Below are 23,158 nucleotides of genomic sequence, written 5' to 3' on the forward strand. Positions count from 1 at the left end.
TTAGGTCATAGTCCACCACGCTGGCCCAGTACTGAATACTGATTGGTAGAGAATTATATATATTTATTAATGAATATCGTCAAGCGATGAACTCTATCGCAAAAAGCTCTTTTATTAAAAGAAAATACATCCCAGTCCTAAAGACATAATTATATTATGACACTTATTAATATAACATTCGTTTTTAGCCGTAGCTTACGTGCCAAAATAACTTGCATTCTAAAATAATCCATACATTTTTCGCAGCGGTGAGTGCTTTGTTTTGAGCTGGAGGTCTTTGGGGATGGATAATTTCAGAAATTTCCCTGGTCTGGTCTGGTGCCAGTTTTCGACCGTAGCTAGTGATAAAAACTAAGACACCCGGAGGTATTTGAGGTATTGACGGTATCTTTACACCGTTCAAGGTCATGTAGGACTGAAGTGTATTAAAAATGTAGTCATATTTATATCGAAACACCCACCAACTTGGGTCTATGTTATGAACATTGGTTGTTAATCAAACATAATTTTAATTGTTTTTGTAAACTGTTTTTTAATTATATAATAATTATTAGCGTTTTTGTAAAAAACCTAATGAATTTACTAAAATATCGGGCCAATATGAATTATTTACCCACTTTATAATATTAGTGTAACATTAGTTACTAATCTAACGGATAAAATAGCGATATAGCGTTCCGGTACGATGTCACTTAGAAACCGATTCCGTTACTATATGGTTTTAATGTCAATATATTTAAAGCTATACTCCTTAACAGGTTAGCCCACTACCATCTTAGACTGCATCGTCACTTCCCACCAGGTGAGATCGAAGTCAACGGCTAACTTGTAGCAGAAGAAAAAACGTATAAGAGCATCTCGCAATAACGCAACTAACGCGGAACATAGAATAAGTTCTCCGTGATAAAGGAAATTTATACTCGGCGTTGAAATTACGATGTAGATGTAGATACTAAACAAGTTCGATAAACATTTTATTTAAAAATAAACAAAAATAATTACACTTGCGAAATAATTTCGCGGTATTATAATTTAAATTGCTGCACCAGTGCAGTGTGGGTTAACCACATTATTTAAATTTACTGCATTTTTTAACAACAAAGCCAAGGTTTTTTGAACATCTTGATATAATAATATGTTTGTTGCTTAGCCATTCTTTTATGCAACAACGAAGCAACCGGATAGATTAGTTTCTATTTGAGAGTAACATGTTGGTATAGTTTTTATTGAGGCAAAACAAAAGCCCAACCGAAAAAAATGAAAACGAAAACAAATATCTTATGAGGAATTAAAAGCAGTAGAAAATCATGATTACCAGTAGCCTATAACAGTCCACTCCAGGCCTCTCCTAACGGGAGTGTTTGCCCATGATCACCACGCTTGGTGTTTCCAGTAGATGGTATTAGTAGCACAGACGCTGCTGCCTGATCTCCGTTATGTTCCCCTAGTCGCTTCGTACGACACCCGCGGGAAGATAAGGGGTGGTGGCAACTGTTTTCTGATCGGCCGTCACCACACAGCACAGAGTAAAATTAAAACAGAAAAATATTGTATAATTTGGTTATGCTACGTAACTATAGCTTCGAATCAATCTCTTTACCGATGTAGATAACTACATACAAATGCGAACATTTATATAGAATTTATTCTAATCGAGTAGAGGAAGATTTTTTTCCTTACATTGAGAAATATATTTACCCTGTGACAATAGCAATCGGTCGCTATTACTGCGTAGAGGGTTAATTTCAATAGTAGTTACTATTTGTCGCAATTGCGCAGGAAATTTCTATATTTATGCTACAGAAGAGAACTTTGCGATCGATATATAAAATAGGTGTACTTACAGTAGCCTCGCAATATATTTATAATAATATAATCTTTATTAAACAGAACGTTAGTAATTATAAATAAAAAGTCGATATAAACAGTCGACTTACTAGAAATGGACATAAATTAGTGATATCTGCACATCGTTTGAGAAAAGTACAGAATTCCTTTGTGGGGATGGGTATATGCTTATATAACATGATACCGAAGGTAATATTAGATCTGCCTTTACCTAAGTTTAAACAATATATTAAAACACATTTAACCAATCGGGGTTAGGACACGATTGATGAATTCCTTAACGACAAGGCTGCTTGAAAGCAGGCCATTTCGTTTTGTGAGAGATGAGAGATCTCTCACCAAACGATACCGAAGTTTAACTTAAATTGTTAAACTATAAAATTATGTTAGAAAAGAGCAATCTGCTGATTTTTAACTGGACAATGTTTGTGTGATGAACATGAATGTTTTTCAGTGTCTGGGTGTTTATCTATATTCATATAATTATTCATCAGTTATCTTAGTACCTACCCATAACACAAGCTATGTTTGGGGCTAGATGGCGATGTGTGTATTGTTGTAGTATATTTTTTTTTTTATTATTTATTCTTGCCAGCTCTTCTCAATAGAATCTGCCTGCCGAACCGGTGGTAGAGTCACTACAAACAGACTGACTTGACGTTTCAAAAGTGCTTATAACTAGGCCTAATTAATATAAATGAATTTTGAATTTCAATACGAATGCTTAGTATTCTGTGGTCAAATTTTACTTATTTAATCGCTATTATAAATGAAGGCGAACGCTTTGTGGTGCAGATAGATAATGATGAATTCAGCTCTCTATTGAATAGGGTGTGAAGAAAAAGACCATTAAATATTGGATAAAATATAGCGTTGAATTTTTTTTCATGTATTCTAAAGTTTATTATGCTATAAAATAATCCGTAGTTTCTTCATTCTTTATACATACAATCAATCTTGTACAACTTCTAAGTTTATAAATGTTATGGCATTGATATTCTTAGACTTTGCTTTATTTTTGTATCAACTTAATTTAGATATTCAACCATTAAAGCTTGCGAGATTTTTCGCAATCTCTATATCTGGCACAAAAGGTATTGTTTTTATGTAATATTACAATGCCTCTCTTGAGATGATGATTATAATAGTCCTCATGAAATACGCGTATTATAAGGCTGTTCCTGCATTTAATAGCGACAATAAGCACTGTTCAGTGAAAGCGACCCTTACTTACTCGCCGTGTATTTTATAGCTTAACTTTGAGAATTGATGCCGATAGCGAACCCAGTTTTGGGTCGACTCCAAAAGTAGTATTATAAGTGATATCAAATCTTTGAATATTTCGTATTACGTACCTATATTATGTACATAATATCAAAATATTAGGTATTCGCGCACAGACTTTCCTTTAAAGGAAGTTCATCAATCCAGGAGTAGTTCCAAAATCCACGGTCCCGGACTTGTTTTCAGCGCCTCCAAGCGATCCGCCTGATATTGTCTGTCTACCTCGATGAGGGCCGACCTCCGCGTGGTTTACCAGTGCAGGGTCGCCATTCCAACACCTTAAGACCCAACGTTCATCGGTTCTTCGATCTATATGCCCCGCCCATTGTCATTTAAGCTTCGCGACTCACTGATCTATATCTTTAGTTCTAGCTCTTCTAAGCATCTCCTCATTTCTTATAGCATAGCTCTCTCCATCGCCCGCTTAGAGACTCTGAACCTTCTTATGAGTGAGAGTTTGTGGAAGTTTATCATATCAACCCATTACCGACCCACTACAGGGCACGGATCTAGTCCCACAATGTGAAGGCCGTAGTACACCACGCCCAATGCGGGTTGGTGGATTTTACACACCTTTGAGAACATTGTGGAGAACATTATGGAGAACTCTCAGATATGCAGGTTGTCTTACGATATTTTCCTTTACCGTTGAAGCAATTGATACTTTAATGATTAAAACGCACATAACTTAAAAATGTAAGAGGTGCGTCCTAGGATTCGAACTCGCACCCCGAATTTGTAGTCAAAGTCCAGGGCTATCACCGCTTCGTGGAAGTTATACGCAACCCTAATAAAGTATTTTTTTTAATCCAAGGAATTATATATCGGATGCAACCTCTGTGTCTGAAAGTTCTCCATGATGGTCTCAAAAGTGTACGAGGTCTACCAATACACACTTTGCCAGCCTGGTTGACTATGGCCTAAGCATTATGGTATAACCATTTTTCTTGGTTTGCTTCCAAAGAGTTACCCTACCCTAGCAATGTCACCTGGTGGTTAATAGCAAAGTCACGCTGATGCAGTCTGACCTGTTACACATTGTATCGAAAACACGAGTTGGGAGGGGGTAACTAGACAGGGTTCGGCCCACCAGAATAAAATAAAAAAGACACCAGATCAGAGAAAATTCAGAAACTATAAATTGCCAAACTGCCCCAGCTGGGGATTGAACCTGGCCCCTCCGACATAAGACAATCACTACTGTGACTAAATTTGAACGGTCTTTATGAGGTGTCCCGCCATAAATCCTGTTGTGAACACACTGTTCCTTTGGATCGCCGCCAGAGTGTACCGCGGTGAGATTTATGGCGCAATACAAACAAAATCTATCTCTCCTTCAAAGCCGCATTATAAACATGAATTAGTACATTTTACCGGGCCATTTAACAAATTTTATATTTTATTAGGTACCAAAGACTTGACTTAATTAATAAATAATAATAGTAAATATACTACGACAAATGACAATCAATTTCAATCAGGAAAGTAAGCGTAGCTTGTGTTATGGGTACTTAGATGATTGATGAATATATAATATAAAATCTATTCTATTATTACTATCCATAATTTTTTTATTTTTTTTAATTCTTAACAATGCTTAATTATAATAAAAACAACACTAATAAAAAGTTATAAAAAAACATCCGGCAACAAAAAACAAGCAACCGGTGGTCTGGGCTCCAGAGTGAGGAAACTACTCACAATACGACGTGCCGTTTCAAGGACTACTGCCTTCTGTATCCGATCCTTGATCCAACAACGAAGCGAAAGCTTCTTAAGATGTTGGTCGAAGTTTTTCGAGAGAAGACCATATTGACTTAAACGACGATCGGAACAATAACGGTCGACTCAACACTCCACATGGCGGTAATCTCGTGAGCAAGGTCCCCAAGTATTTATATAATTTTATCATTTTTATTACCGAATTGCAGTTTTCCAACAACGTTAAAGCAAATACAATTTAGATGCTTAAAAAGCACATAATTCCGATATGTTGATGTGAATGCCGAGTATTTATAAGTAAAAGGGAAACCGAAGTATTACCCATGGGGCTTGTGCATGTAGGAACCAACATAATACTTGGGTAGTTATATATATTACTCTGAAGGTTTTAGACAACACAACACTGCGAGTTTATTGTTGTAAACTACGTAACAAGTTATCCTCAACTCGTCCTAACTGGAGCTACGCCACAAGTTTGCAACTGTTGATAGTTTACGTCTAAGTTCCCCGAACTCTGTGGCATGTGCGGTGTGGTCTTTCGGCCGGATGAGATCAGGCCTTAATAATGGTAGGTTTCGGACTTAAGCAAGGGGATAAATCGATAACTGCCAGCATGAGCCTATATATGCTAGCCTTGCTATACATGCTATATCCAGCTATAGGGTGACTAAAATTATATCCTCTACACGACTAATATTGAAGCATCAATAATCACTCCACTTTAGTAGTGTTTCTCGAACGGGCGGATAGTCATTACATTCCATTTTGCAGTTGAAAGTAGTCATTTTTACTATAATGTTCTATTTTATAAATTTAAAATGCATATAAAAAAATTTCGGAACCGACCGGATTTGAACCTGCGACTCTCTGGCAATCGCGGCCTGAGCGCTTTCTCCAATTAAAAAAAAAATTACATGCATTTTAAATTTATAAAATTGATATGTTCCTCCAAATGTAGGTAAAAACACTAATAAAAATTATGAAAAAGTAATGTGTCATCTCTTGTTTCAAACGTGTCTCATTGTAATAAAGATAAAAATATCCTTTGAAAAAAGTAGATCGAAACTGCAACGTTTCCGACTAGATGGCGCTACAGTCGCTACAAGACTAATGTGAAAGGCATATACTAATTTCGGCAGCTTAATCGGAGAAAGCGCTCAGACCGCGATTGGCAAAGACTATAATGTTCTAAACCATAATATGTGAAAACAAGAAAAGGTTTGTGATATAATCGGAATGTAACACTTTTGTCTCTTACCTATGCTGCATTGCGCCGGTGTCTGGTAGCAGTGCAATAAGTCTAGTACTACCATTTACTACCCACCTGCACTTCATAGCCGTTACAAAAGTTATTAAAGACATTGTGCTAAGAAATACGGACCTTTTTCTAGTATTCAGTTGTACTTTGCCTTTTACGCCTAAAAAAGTTTTGCTATAAAAATTTACATGTAAAGAATACCCAAGACTTCCTGCTTGAAGGTAATGCTACGAGTAAAGAATAGTAATCCATGAGCTTGCTTATATAAACCATCCTATACTATTTAGAGAATGAGCATATTAAAGCCTTTTTGTTTTACAACAATTTGTCCAATTGCATTTTTTACTTTGAGTGGACACATTCTGTTCTAAAAACGGGCGGAATCGTTCGTCACTTTAAAACTTTCAAAATTTCAGCATTATTATTTTCATAATTGTGTTTTATGCTTGTCTAACATTATAGCTTATATAGTTAAATATGAGGAATAACCGAATTTCAAATATTGATTGTATTTGAATGCTGTTCGGAAGTGGCTGCTTTAGAACCAAACAATTTACCTGTTGAAAAAAAAGTTGTTATGATTTTTTTTTATATAAATAAATAGCGAGCTAACGAGCAATCAGATGATGTGGTGTGAAATGTAATATCAATAATACCAGAGGAATCGCTAATAGTTTTTAAGTAAACCACTGCTATAGTTTTTACTGAAAGTAATCATATGCAGTCCTAACATCACATGCAAAATTGAAATGATGTGACTCCGGTCAACTTTCTTTGGCGTAACAAGATAAATATCTTTTCCAAAATGTTATCTTTCGCCTTATGCTACATTTGTAGAAAAAACTACAGTAACAATAGAAAAATGGTATTTAATACATAAAAAGTTTTATTATAACGCATTATCTTGTTATATAAAGTTTATTTAAATGTCTCAAAAAATAAATACATATCGTGAATACAGTTGTCGGTTCTCACGCAAAAAAGTGTAGATGTCCTTACTTTTACTTTGTCGGTAACTTTTTTAGAAAAACTAAATTGTTGACTAAGGCTAACTTCAGGGTGTTGGTTTTATGTGACGATGTGCGCGCGCTTCGTAAAAAAATACCCTCATCATTTTTTCCTAACGCGCCAAAAGAACTATACCTAACTTCAAAAATTGATGCACCACTCAATAGCATTTCGTGATTCGGTTACACGTTGTACACGATATGATGATGAACATTTGTCGCTAGTGTGATCGACGGCTAGTTAGATGTTATTGTTGAACAACTATCAATTACTGTGTTTGTGGCCTACATATTCGCGGTAATAGATCTCCCTAATACGCACGTATGAACAGGCTGTAATGGGTTCCGTGAAATATAGCTTACGAGGGAGCCTTCTCAATTATATGCTAATGCTGTGGTGTGGAGATAGCTGATATTGTAACAATAAACATAGTTTTCGGTCTACAGATTGTTATTTTGGTTGTGTTATTTCGGAAACCTGTGTATATATATTTTTACTAGTGCTTTATCGCACGTTAAGTATATCGCAAAAAATCCTTTACTTTTGAACGTTATGCATATATAACGCATAAATATATATTTATATTCATGTTTAATAATCGATTGATATCAGGCAAACGACGATAGCCCAGTGGGTAGGCCTTCGACTTCACTTTCGTGAGGCCGAGTTCGAATACCAGCACGTACATCTTGTGCTAAGTGCTAAATGTATTAAGTTGGGTGCGTATTAAGCAATTAAAATATGCTTGCTTTAACTGTGAAGGAAACCATCGTGAGGAAACCTGCATGAGAGTTCTCCATAATGTTCTCAAAGGTGTGTGAATTCCACCAATCAGCACGCGGCCAGCGTGGTGGACACCGGTCTTAACCCCTTCTCATTGTGGGAGAGCCTTGCCTTGTAATAGGTTGGTATCATGATCATGATGATTAGGAATACTATTTGTTTAATAAATAAAGGAAGGAAGGTATTTATGATAAATAAGCTTTTAAGATAGACCCCCGTAATAACTCCAACTCTGATAGCAAGATGATAAGGACCATTGTTTTCTAAAAACTCCTTACCTACTTAGGGGGCGTCCATAAATTACGTGAGGTGTTTAAGGGGGGGAGGGGGTCGAGTCAAATCTCATCTAATCTTACGTTGGAGAGAGGGGGGGTCTCGGCAAATATCACGCAATTTTTTTTCTGATTGAAACAAAAAAAAATTATACTATTTTGGTCCATTTAATCCAGATTGTACATGCTTAAGATTTTATCTTAAGCGTAATCGTAATACGATTAAGATCATTTATTAATTCGTTCGAAAGAAAATAATTTCATTCATACTTCGACGTTTTAGAGTAGATATTCTTTTTTTAATCACAGTAGTTACGATTTAAGTGTTCTATTGTTAAATTTTTATTACACTTATAATAAATTCTCAGCAATATTGATTACTAGTCTTGAATAGTCGTAAATAAAAGCATGAAGCAAATTTGTTTTTTTCTTAATACAATAACAATCCAACGCGTTTACGTAAGAAACTCACATTTTGAAAAATCTCACGTGAGATTGGGGGATGGGGGAGGGGGTTGAATGAAATCTCACGACATCTCACCAGGGGGGGAGGGAGGGGCAGAAAATTTAAAAAAACACCTCACGTAATTTATGGACGCCCCCTTATTGGTAGATTATAAAATGTTGTAGAAGTAAAAGTTCTTGTCCGACAATATTCCAAATACCGTAGATCTGTCATGTATAGGAAACAGACGGGCAGACAAATTGACAATAATAATTAAGAGATCGCCACTGAGCAATCAATCTTAACCGTAAGCAGTTTGTAATTAAAAAACTTTTCTTATCACATCTGACATTAATTTATGAGACAGATTAATCTTATTTCAAAGGGATTAGAGTTCCTAACAGCTGCTTGTTGTTCTTGATTTATCAACTAAGCGGAAAAAAGCTCGGTTAATAGATCCTATTTACCATTCAGCCATTTAAAAATACGCCATGACTTTTCTATAGAAACATGTTTCTCCAAGGGATTTAGCGTTATGTGAGATTTCTAAATATTTAATTTAATTTCAAGTGCTACTTTGCAAAAAAGAAATAGAAAGACGGGTTGGTCTTGCTGTCAGCAACCAATCGATTTATTTTTGGCATAGACATAGTGGAAAGGATGGGGAATAACACAGGCTCCTTATGGTCCTGGATAAACATCAAATACCCCAGGATGGTTTACAGGACTTTAATAGGCAACTGTGAACAAATTACATAGGTACATACATAATTGCGTACTGTGCTCACTTGCGTACAAATTTTACAAGCTTTAACAGTTAATGTTAAGACACACGACATGGCGTCCTTAAATTGATCACAACACACACTTTTCTGTATTCATGGTCGGTGTCTTATTCCTCAAGGAAAGCCGCGTATAATACCTAGTTACTAATAATATGTTAGTGGACGCACGGTAGTGAAGCATTAGTAGGCATTACCTAACCCCGGCGTTGTAACCCTAACCTCGTGATATGCAGTCGAACATACTAGACCTACAAGGCAGTTGCTTGTACTCTAATTTTCATTAATAAATACATTACTACCCTGTTCTTTCACGAAGTCGGGAAGTAATTACCTTAATATCTCACCCTGCAATAAGCCTACAGCCCGAAAGCCTAAACAGATAATTGCTACAATCCAATTTCTCCTCCCTAATTCCGCCGCGTTCGAGTTAGACAGTTAATCCTTCGCAATATGCCAGCAGGATAATATTCAGGCTGATTTACTTAAGACTTTGTACAAAAAATCGTAGGCCTTAGGAAATTATTTAACCCTCATAATTTTTTTTAACAATCTAATAATGAAATAAATACGTAAATATCTAGCCACACTCACACATCGCCATCTAGCACTAAAGTAAACAAAGCTTGCTAAGATGACTAATGAATGTTTTTATGAATAAATATAAATATATATATATATATATATATATATATATGTACATAAATATGTAGATTGTGGGCATACGGAAAGATACGAAAACAAGAACACGCAGGTTTTTCCGATGTAATTTTTTTCCATCTCGATCTGTGGACTCAGTTGTTGGCTTTATACGAGAAAGATTGTGGTGAAGGTTTTTGGGGCCAAGTACCGACTATCTCGCTTAATGCGATAACATTAGAAAGAGTAGTTTCTATCTTGGGCATATATTGACCTCTCACCTCAAAGACGAAACCGATATCGAGAGAGAATGGAGAGCGCTGTCAGTAAGAGCAAATATGGCATGATAATGCTTATTATAAATACTTATAATATACACATAAACACCCAGACTCTGAAAAACATTCAGGTTAATCACAGAAACATTTTCCAGTTGTGGGAATCGAACCACGGCCTTGGACTCAGAAGCAAAGTCGCTGCCTACTGCGCCAGTCGGCTGTCAAATGATGGGCTAAGCAGATGTTTTACCTAGTAAGTGGAAATCCATCGCCTATAAACGAAACAACAATTCGCAGGGCATGCAAGGAACATGTCCTACAAAAAGTCGAATGCCGTATACCTGTCAACATGAGGTCTTGGTGTTATTCTTTATAGTATAGCACATAGCATATATAAATATATATATTTATATATGTATATGCATTTTTCTCGTTTGTGCAACTTTGTTTATGTATTTGTATTTAGCTATTTGAATATATGTTTATAATAATTTTACACCACCTGTCCGCTCTCGCTCATCTTGTCATAATCCAAAGGTTGCCTGTCAGAAATCGCTACTAAGCAATAAATCCGCCTTTTGTATTCTACTTCTGTCTTTGTATTTCTATTGTAATTTTTTTATTTTAACTTCATAGTGGTGTACAAATAAAGAGTTAAATAAATAAATATATGCTATGTGTCTTGGCTCATGTGCCTGTAACGACATGTGCAAGAGATACAAACCAGAATACAGCGATGCTGCTGGCAGAAATAAGCAAGATGGTAATACCTCCCCGGACGAGCTCCACTACTACTCAAAAGAAAAGAATTTAACAAATTGGTGTTATCAAAACTGAAGTTTGGTAGCGAAATATTCGTCGAGAACGTATTTTAGTGGATATCATATTATGTTGTGTTTCGTGAGAAAAACATACATAAATATGAAACACAGCAATACAATAAAAAATAGGTACGTAAAAAAGCAAAGAAAGCAAAAAAAAAAGAAAGACCACGCAGGGTTTTTTGGGTTAACTCGGGTTATAAAAAAAATCCGTTAATTACTTATGAAAAGCACCTTGCCTCACCTCATGCCATAGAAATAATAGAATAAAATTTAGATGGAAAAAGAAAATATATCAATGCCTAACTACTCTTAAAATATTAATTTATTAGCTTTTCTGAAAGTATTATTGATAAAAGGCGGGGCCCACATTTCGCACACTCAATTTCCACTCTGAGGGGTATAGTAGTCCGTGGGATAAGTTAAGCCGGAGTGCCTTAAACCAATTCGGTCGAATCGGTGTAAGGGACTCAAAAGAGATGAGGGTTCGTGTAATACAAGTGGAGATTTTAAACCGCCTTACAAAAAGACGCAGGTTCCCAATGCAGTGCGCTCTATGTGTTTTTGTTTTTGATGGTTTTTTAAGCGCATAATTTTCTTAAAGGTTCACATAGTTTGGTTGTCCGTCCGTCCGTGTAAAGTTTTTTTTTTTTTGATGTATCAGATTGTATAATTTCAAGTCTGTGCTGTCATCATGGCACATAATTAAGAGCAGACAGAATATCATTCAGCGATTATTGTATGCAGTGCACTGTGTCCGAAAACAGTGTAAACGTCCCTTGCTAGTTCACAAAAGTTTTCCCATTTTTGCATTTTATGGTAAACGTTTAGAACAGTGAGGTAAAACAATTACTGTCAACTACTAAATACTATGAAGTGACTAACCGTTTTTTCGAGAAGCACTACTAAATTGAAGTGGTTTTTGATGCTTCAATATTAGTCGAGTACGCGGTTTGGTTCTGTAAGTTCTTAGTTCTGTGCATTATAGAGAATTTGCTTGGATTTTGGGTGCTACTAAATTAGGTCCGATTAGAATTTGTTCTTCATCTATTGCGAGTATTGGATATAAGCAGGCGTTACTTTGCGGAAATCCATAATCTTCTTAGTCGTTACAGTCTTGACAAACTGGTCGTGGTCGTCACCTGGGTCGCTTGACAATCCTTCGGCACTCTTCTTTAACGGTTGCCTTTCTTGCGCATTCATGAAGAGGAGCCTCGATTGTGGCCTTCACTTGATCCGTCCATCTCATCGGTGATCTTCCGCGTGAGTGGAAATCCATAATATTTTATGAAAATTAAGCTTAAGATATTGTTAGTCTGAATGACTCACAATATCTTAAGCTTAATTGCCAATTGCAGAAAAATAGGCTTATTTGCCAATTGCAGAAAAATAGGCTCAATATAAGGTGCTAATTTTTATTCCTCTACAAGAGAGCCCTTAACTGCAATCTCTTCTGCAGGGTTAGCACGGGCAGGAGATAAAAATTATATCCCCGATTATATCCCCAAGGTATATAATTAACGTGTCCACCGGCTAAAGCACGTTAACATTGAATAGGAGAAATTTACCCCCGTTTATTATTACACATATATTATTAGGATATTATTTCCACTTGTGCGCCAGTGCTCTGAAAGTTGATAAAGCTGTGGGAGAAGATGCATTTTTATCCTTTCCCTGGGGATATAATTGTCTCCTGCCCATGCTAGCCGTGCTGGTGGTAAGTGATGATGCAGTCTTAGATGGTAGCGGGCGTACCCCAGTGAAGTTAAACCCAAACCCCTAATCTGTTTCTATGCGACATCGTACCGGAATGGTAAATAGTTTGGAGCGTCTTTAACCAGCTAAAGTTGAAGCTGAACTACCAGAACAGATCAGAGAAAATTAGAAATTATAGATTCCCTAATTGTCCCTGCTGGGGATCTTACCATATTCTATCTTCTTCTCTTCTTAGTCGCTTCAGTCTTGACAGACTGGTCGTGGTCGTCATCTGGGTGTTGTGGCTCGCTTGACAATATTTCGCCACTCTTCTCTAACGGTTGCCTTTCTTGCGCATTCATGTAGATGAGCCTCGATTGTGGCCTTCACTTGGTCCGTCCATCTCATCGGTGATCTTCCGCGTGCTCTGGTACCTTCTACTTTACCTTGAACCACAAGTCGCTCAATGGACACGTCATTACGCCTGGATACGTGACCGAAGAAACATATACATAACATATCTAGACAATATATTAGTCTTTATAAACAAAATGTGGACATAAACAGTCGACTTACAAGAAATGGTCATAAATTAGTGACATCTGCATATCGTCTGCGAAAGGTACAGAAGTCATTTCTGGGATTGAGTATACGCTTTTATAATATGATTTCTAAGGTGATTTTGGACCTGCCAATGCATAAGTTTAAAGAATCCGTAAAACACATTTATTACAGAGAGGTTACTATACAATTGACGAATTTCTTAATGACAAGTTTGCTTGGAAGCATCCGGATCCGCTTTCAGCTCTCACAAGATAGAAAAATGAATGTTAAAATGTAAAATGTAAATTGTTGATGTTGGAAAAGAGCAACTGCTGAGTTTCTTGCCGGCTTCTTCTCGGTAGAATCTGCCTTCCGAACCGGTGGTAGAGTCACTACAAACAGACAGACTTGACGTTTCAAAAGTGCTTATATTAGGCCTACATGAAATAAATGAATTTTGAATTTTGAACCCGGAACCTCCGCTTATAAAAACAAAGCGCACACCGCTGCGCCACAGAAGTCATTGAACAACCATTTGCACTAAAAACCTTAATATTAATATTGTGTCTAAATAACCGACTACCAAAGCTACAAAAAAGCACATTGTTAGTTCGTCTAACAATGTGCTTTAAAGTAGTGTTTGAAATTTCTACTATGTACTTCTAGAACAAAATAATGTCCTTGAAACAAAAGCTTGACTTTTATTTAAATTTGTTTCTGGACATGTATGGATTGTCTAGATGTCTTTCTTATAGAAATTGAATTTATACTACAACTGGTGAGAATTGGTTTCGGTCAAATCACTGTAGGTATCGGTATGTAATCCTGCATTTTGTTCGAAAAACTGGAAGGGTCCGACACTAACCCTAGTTTCTAAGAGGCTTATCAATCTAACGGTCAATCAATATATTTTCATTGATCGTTAGATACCGACACCTACCGATAGTAAATTTGATTCGACTGATACCAATTCGCACAAGTTGTAGGTACCTCACAATTTGAGAAACAGAAAGTTGAGGAGAGGACAATTTGATCTTGTTTAGTGACCATCGGAAAATTACAGTGACACGGAAATCATTTACAAAAACCCCGATTTAATTGAATTGACTATTCCTTTGAACACAAATCTAAATACACAGGTACTAAATTTGGAAATGATCAATGAATAGTTGATCACTTCCAAATTTAGTTGATTAGGATGATGTGCAATATTTTTTTCCCTTCTATTGCATTCGATTACAATCCTGTTGGCCAGTGATGATGCGCAGATATTAGCGCACTAACCTGCTAAGAGTAAAACCTATAATTTTTAAAGGCCCATACAACACAATAGATTTCCATGCGGCATCGTACCCGAAGACTAAATTACTTAAAGTTTAACTTAGTTATTATTAAAGTTTGATCACTGATCGTAGTTTCATAAACTCGGGATCATGTTAAATGAGAGTCTGAGGTCACATTGGGGGGTTTTCTCCATAGCTTTTTTTGTCTGTCCTTTTGTTCGTGTGTTTTGAGTCTGTGTAATCGTAGCACTTTCGGGCTTAAATGTGTTTTTTATTATTATTTGTGGTTTATTAGCGATGGTTTTCAGTTGTGTTGGATAAGTATTTAGGGAAAAATGAAAAAAAAAAATTCTTATGGGATTTGCTACTTCAAAAAAGCATGTTCTTTCTGAGGTACAAAGATCATCGAATCGTGTCCAGTCGATGAACAATTATGGGTACATCCCATTGCAATAATATTGTACCATTGTCTTTATCTGCAGATTACACAAGTCCTCGACACCAGAAGTATTTGGGTTCATCCAGCTCCTTTTTTCGAAGTTAGTGAAAAAGGGTCATCTGTTTATTACGGAACTCCACAGAACAAAGTCGTTTTACTCAAAAACGCTGCGTTAAATCCATAAAATTGCACGGAGTGCGATGAACTTCGTCGATTTATTTACGAGGGTGCCTTTACGGCCTCATAACAAATTACACTCACTTCCTCCCTTTCTCTGAGACCCTGGTACATATTGTAAAGAGTTTGCACTAGCTTTGTTCCCGTCGTTTAAGTTCAGTAAAATATATATCTTCTTCATTGGTTTATTAGTTACATTAATGTTCTGCAGCTGAAATCTCTCAAAGGATATAGAGTCAAGACCCACCATAGTACATGTTTGTTGACGAGTTATTCAGCGTAGTTTACGTACTGCAGCTCTTTTTTATCAAATAACATATTATAAATATAAATAAAAATAAGTATACTACGACAATACACACATCGCAATCTAGCCCCAAAGTAAGCGTAGCTTGTGTTATGGGTACTAAGATAACTGATGAATATTTTTATAAATAATATACATAAAATACTTATAATATACAGATAAACACCCAGACACTGAAAAACTTTCATGTTCATCACACAAACACTTTCCACTCGTGGGAATCGAACCCACGGCCTTTGACTCAGAAAGCAGGGTCGCTGCAAACTGCGCCAATGGGCCGTCAAATATTAGTTTGTTGAATATTGATTTTTTTAATTAACTTAATAGAAAAGTAACTCTTATTAAGAAACTACGTCAGATTTCGGCCAGTAACATCTTAAAACAATCGACCGTTTTATGATAATGTGGTGAAGCAATTAAGAGGTAGTTAAGAACTGATTAATAGTTTTGCACATAATCTTCTTTTATTTGGCACAACAATAAAATTAAGAATATAAAATATTATGATTAAAAACTAACATTTGGAAAATCTTAACATAGTTCTTTTATAAAACAATTACAAATAATAACATTTAATTTCAGTGATCTGTGTGATCAACAATTTTTGTTTGGTCAATATTTAATTATTAGCATTCAATCTGGCATCTTATGCTCTTTAAAGTTCTACTCGGTAGAAAACTGCTAAAAAATATAAACCAAAAGTTTAACATTGGTTAATAACCGCATTGAGAATTTTGTATACGCTAGAAACTAGAAATAAGAGTGAATTTATAAGTAGTAGCTAATATAATTCAGCGAGTAGCCTCGAGAGGGCATTGTGACAAGATTTGTTGGGCAAATTCAAGAAAACAACCGAATATTCCTACTGTATCCCGTTAAACTTCCTTCATATTCGGGAAGTTTAAGATCTTGGGTTGGTGCCAAATCTAAAATCTGGGAACTTTCCGCCGTAATAGCTTAGATCAGAGAACATATTTCTTACATCTTAGGACCTATTGGCATAATAAGTATCTCCCAAAGTACGAATACTTTGAATTCATCATAACTCAGCAATAAAAGTTTATTTTTGAGGAAACGATTTACGATTATATATCTGATAACAGCGTAGTATAATACAAAATTAGTGGAACTTAATATTTTTAACTAAAAGAAAAGGAGAAACTATTCATTTAAAAATATCAGTTCCAAGGAAAAGTCTCGGAGATTTGACTATCTATCCTGAACCTTCCTCTGAATCGTGTTTCTGTAAATGGTTGAGGATAATCGTTCACCTAGTTTTATGTATATTAGTTTTAAGACTGCCCTCTTTTTTAATTTTTATTTTTTGTTTGTATACATGTCGTTAAATGGTAATGATTTTTACACTTGCTATTTAAATTCACATCAGCTCATGATTATGTATGTGTTAAAAAAAATCAATGTAAAATGTGTTTATTTTAAGTGTGCCTGATATCTAAATAAAAAAAAAATATTTACATAAATATTAATGAAAAAATAAAATAACTTATGCTCTACAAAAGTGCCCAACAAGCTATATTTCCTTTAAGATTAATAAGACTAGTGGCATCAACGGTTTGATGACCGGCACTGTCTGCTACAAACAAACTGCTGGCAGAGGGACGTAACTTATATACGAGTACCTACACCCTATTAGGCGTAGTAATTTTGTAAATTCTGTTCTAAAGAGTTGCATATCTCATATACCTTTCATATAGGTACTTATAGGGGTGGTACAGGCTCAGCCCTATTAAGTACCTACATGAAAGGTATATGAGATATGGATTTTAACTGCCTTTCAGTTAAAGCTTTTAATCCGTACCATGTATATTATTTGAAAATGTTTATTTGGTTGGTTGGTATAAAGTGAAATTGATTTTTTAATACGACAGATGTTGACCAAATGCTATCGGATGCAGAAAGCTTTTATCGTTCACGTCAGGAAGAGTGATTGTTTAAAAGAATGTAATTGATGACTTGTATTACCTACAGACGGGTCAGCGCTCTGTTTGGCGCCAATAAGTAGGAAATTAAAAGTTATTTTTTTACACTTTAAAATCCTGCGTGAATTAATGAGTGCAGTGTTTATATCCTTTAATCTATTGGTCTAGTGGTTATGTGCGACGGTATTAAATACACAATGTATTTTAAACAATTAAAATATAAGTTGCTTCAACGGTGAAGGAAAACATCTTGCATACCTGAGAGTTCTCCATAATGTTCTCAAAGGTGTGTGAAGTCCACCAGTCCGCACTGGGCCAGCGTGGTGGACTACGGCCTTAACCCCCTTTCATTGTAGGAGGAGACCCGTGCCCTGTAGTGGGCCGGTGATGGGTTTAAAATGATGATGATGACCATGACGATGATGAACACGATGATTACTACTATTTAATAAATTTAAATTAAATATTATTCTATTATATTGAAACTTAAGTAGATGATTGTAACATAGGCAATCCCCTACGCTGCAGCGTCGTAAAAGAAAAGCGGAAGAATATTGTGGAAAAGTTGGCAGATATTCAAGCTCCTAAAGCCGAAATAATGAATGTAATATGACATGAAATTGCTGGAAAGTTCGGTTTTCGCGGTTTGTTATCTGATCGACGTTATTAGAATTATGTTTCGAGATGCCTTTAGTGCCCCCAAAGGACTCACTTGAGGTTGTTTGACCTAATTTAGTAAACAAATAATATATTAGAACGATCATTCAAGTTCTAGTCACCACTTTGGGGCTTAAGTTAGGCTTAAAGTGTTTGAATAACGAAAGCTCGTCTCGTTGTAGCGTTAATCAATCTTTATATTATAAATTACAAAAAAAAATAGTTTATTTGGGTAAATAAAATTACTGTAAACACTAATGGCTGGAGCCTTCTTTTAAGGGTAGTATTACTACCCCTGTGTCAGAAGACACCGCTCTTACACAACAAGAAATAAACATAAAAACGAGGGTAGGTAAATAAACAAAAATATTTGTGTTGATGTTAGAAATAATAGACATGTTACGTAGCAGAAGTTGACATTACAATATATTTAAAGTGCAAAGTAGTACGCGTGCGTGTTTGTGAGTATGCGTGTGCGTGTGGGTGTGTGCGTGTGTGTGTGAGTGTGTGGGTGTGTGTACGTATGTGTGTCTATATAAATATTAGTTTTTTACCTCACATTGATAAAAGCATCGCGATAGGGATGAGAGATATTTTTAGAAAGCACTAAAAATGCAAATAACTTCTGCAGCTCGAGTCGACGGCATATCGAATAAATTGCGTATCTTGACGATCTGTCTGTATATGTTTTGTTTTTGTTTGTCTTACTCATGATATACGAATAACAATTATAGATTAGATATAAGCCTATTAATATATCATTTATTTAAAAAAAATTTTGGGCAACCTTCAATGTGTAAATTATAAAAAAAACACTATTAAACCACTCCGTAAGCACACTATCCGTATGCGGGATTTTTCAGTAACCAAGCGACTGGCGTTCAGAGCTCCAGAGTGAGGACCCTCATCACAATACGTATTGTGCCGTTTCAAGAATTACTGCTTTCTGTATACGACCAACAACCAACAACCAACAACCAAGCGAAAGGTTCTTAAGATGTTGGTCAAAGCTTTTCGCATTTGAATTATTGTTAACTTGTAAGATTTTAGACAAATAATAATAAGCAGAACTACAAGAATAAAAAAAAAAAAGATATACTACGACAATACACACATCGCAATCTATTCCCAAAGTAAGCGTAACTTGTGTTATAGCTACTAAGATAACTGAGGAATATTTTTTATGAATAATATACATAAATACTTATAATATATAGATAAACACCCAGACACTGAAAACATTCATGTTCATCACGCAAATATTGTCCAGTTGTGGGAATCGAACCCACGGCCTTGGACTCAGAAAGCAGGGTCGCTGCCCACTGCGCCAATCCGCCGTCAAAGAAACAAGCAATATGTAATAGTTCGGTATATGTATTGTGACTAAATTAGACTTCCCGGTATTATAGGTGGCCTTCCCTCTAGATTATAAATGATAACCGACTAAGACACCGGGAGGTATATTTGCATCGTTTGAGTCCATGTAGGACTGAAGTGTATCGATAATGCAGTCGTATTTTTATCAAAATACCCACCAACTCAATGTCATGAACATTGTTTATTAATCGAATATAATTTTAATTGTTTCTTGAAATCTATCTTTTATCTAATTCATAATTATTGAGGTATTTGTAGAATCTTTATTATTTTAATAAAATATCTGGCAAATATGAATTTATAGTTATCAAAAGTTTGGTTATTTACCCACTTTATAAAATTACTGTAACAAGCTTGCGACCAAATGGTTATACTCGCTACCTCTGAATACTAAAATGTTTGTTTACTCGAAATCAGGAAAGGGAAATGCCACTATATATTAAGGGCTAACTAAGCCTATCGTTTCGCCTACAAATTCTCGTCGGTTAATTTTAGCCTAATTTCAAGGAAATAAAGCATAAATTTTTATTGCTCGTAAAAGTTCCCTCGTAAATAAATTGACGAAGTTCATCGCACTGAGTATAATTCGTACCATTTTATGAACTTTACATCTCGTTCTTGACTTTATTAGTCTAAGGAAACGTTCCATCAGAACAGTGCGAGAATGTCTATTAGAGAATACGCAAATCAGATATTTCATATGTAACAAAAATATTGCAATTTGCAACTGTCTGTTAAGCATAGTTCTTATACATCTTCCTCCTATTTGCCAGTGTAACGGCGTGATGAAGACCCTAGTAACCGTCGTCCGATATGCAAACGGCGGCACCGCTATCATGACATTTTTGAATAGTTTTCGCACTTTTTTCTTATTAATGTTTTAACCAGTTCTAACTGGAACAGTTAAAACTGTCTTACACAAGGGCCGCGTCTGAGGCACTAGAACTCAACAGAAAAGCCTATGCATCCTAGTGCGAGCGCTTACGGGGCACTGTGGGCTTAACAGGCACATGTTCAACCTAAACCTGCAGGACCTGCAGGATCTATGCAGACTCTGCAAATACGCTGCGGCGTCACCGCTGCACTTAACATGTTTCTGCTCCGCGTTGATGCATAAATGCAGCATTCTTTTAGGTAATACAACCAGAAGAAGCTAAATTTCTTCAAGAAAGGAAAGTGCTGCTCTTGGCGGCGACCAATGCTTACTGGGAGATCTAGACAGCGGCGTGACAATAGATCGTAACCGGTCGACGTGACACCAGGGACCAGGTGAACCTGAGCCGCAAGCAGAAGAACAAGAAGAAGAACTAAAGCAGTAATACTTAATAATAAAATAAATAAATAATAAATAAAGAAAAATCCTTTATTGACATACACTATTGTTAATTCAAGATTATTAACTAAATGTTTATCAATTAACATTAACAATACGGCATATGGCCGCAAACTCACCTACTTCCTAAATTTCAATGGATTATAAAAATTAGGGCTATGAAGAAATTTACAACATGAAAACGATATCAAAACTACGGTAGCAGAGACTTTGCACGTGCTATCACAGATCATCGTTATTAAAACTTTCGCTACGGCCACCGCTCGTCTAGAAACCGTAGATACCCCGCGCATCTCTCTTCGGTCGCCTACCTGGTTTACAACGCTATATAACTTAAGTTTGGGAAAGGTTATAAAAGAATTGTACAGCTTTCGAGAATTTTTATAAAAGAAAAAGAGGAGTAAAAATTGTACAGTAGGGGCTTAGTGGATGAACTACCTTAAGTTTAAGCTGCGTTACAGTTAAAATGGTTCTTTTCATAACAATTAACAAAGTGCTGTTAAAAATTTCAACTGAGTGTGATTTATTATTATCACGAATTTTGAGAGTTTCCTCTTTAAATAGCATATTGGGGCTTTCATGATATTTCGACAGGTCTTTTGTTATTGGTGAATGTATTTTATATTAAAAGTGTATCATTAAGCCATAAAAAAGTTTGATACTAAAAGCACCTGACCTTTGCATTTATAGAAAATGGTGATGTAATTTAGCGGTAGCAGAATAAAATCCTGATAGAATGGCATTGTAATCGTAGTTACGAACGAAACATATTTTTTGATGTGATATTTAGCACTTATCCGTGTAAAGTGTAAAATTTTGCATCTCAAAAATTTTCAAAAACAAAAGTCAGAAAATCGGGATTGATTCTAAACAAAGAGTCAATTTCTATTGGAAAATTTAAAATATGTAGATTAGCATCAAAATCCCCGCGTTTTGGGTACTAATAGTGTCCAAGATTATGTGCCAAATCTCATCAAGTTCGGTGCATTAGTACCATAACAACAACAAATACTCACGCCTTATATTTATATACCAAAACTTCTTAATAGATATATTACAAGATTTCCTAAACCTATTCACTATCTTTGTGGTAAAATAATTTCGGCATCTGTGAGAACTTTGAACAAAATCATCGAAACGTCTTTCTCTCTACAAAGGGGAACATCCTTATGAGAATACAGCCCTGAACTTGTTCGACCTTGATCGTCAAGCTTTTCCAATGCCAGGCTTTTTACGGGCAATTTTATTTGTTCCTTCCGGGATCCCTTTCTACATCGTCAAAACAAAGTTTCCGATAGCAATAATATTACGTATCCCTATAACATGTGAACGAATGAATGAATGACTACAGCAAAATGGCTGACATAGAACTTTATTAAGTGCGTAAATAATAGCATATTATTTTGTAGGTATATTCCTAAATCTAAACTTTGTAATCGTTACGAGTAGTAAAGTTACGTTTACGTTACGTTTACGATAGTATAGAATCGAATATCTCATAACAGAAAATACCAAACAATTTTTTATTTTTAATTTTGGACAACTAGATGTTGACCGCATTCTTCGTCTGGTTTTATAACGATTTTTTAACAAATCACGTGGGTTTGTTTTTCTGGGATGAAAAGTAAACTATGTTACTCTTCGTACTTTCAACTTAGTCTGGGGCAAAAATCAAGTCGGGTGGTTACTTAGTTATGATGTAAAGTAAGGATAAACGAACAAAGTGACAAACAAAAAAACTTTCGCATTTATAATATTACTAAGAGTGTTATTAAAATTAAGTATCTTAATAAAAACATTTTCTTTAAAATGTTACATACTTGTGACTATTGCCCATGTATTTTCTGCGTTTAAACCATTTTTTTTTTAATCACGCATAAAACTTTCTATTCTTCTAGTATGAAACATACTCGATGCACCAAATTTCCTCAAGATCGGAACTGGGTTTGAGCCAAACATAAGTTCTAAGACAAAGAAACAAACATACTTTCGCATTCAGTATGGATAACACGGTTTACACTTTCTAACCAAATTTTACATGAGCCGACCTAAGTTAAAGTCTTTCCTATATGTACAACAGAAAACTGTGGACCTTTCATATAACGACCACAACGTGGTAATGGGATATTCAACTTAACTAATAACAGGCTAATTCAGATTATTGGATTGGGTCCCGTTCTAAGTTGTTATTATAAAGTTGGAGTTATACAATCAATATTCCTTCGAGTTGATAACTTTATAATTGCAAATATCCGCAAATTTTCCTT

Source organism: Pararge aegeria, chromosome 8 (genome assembly GCF_905163445.1).
Source record: "Pararge aegeria chromosome 8, ilParAegt1.1, whole genome shotgun sequence".
Taxonomy (NCBI): Eukaryota; Metazoa; Arthropoda; class Insecta; order Lepidoptera; family Nymphalidae; genus Pararge; species Pararge aegeria.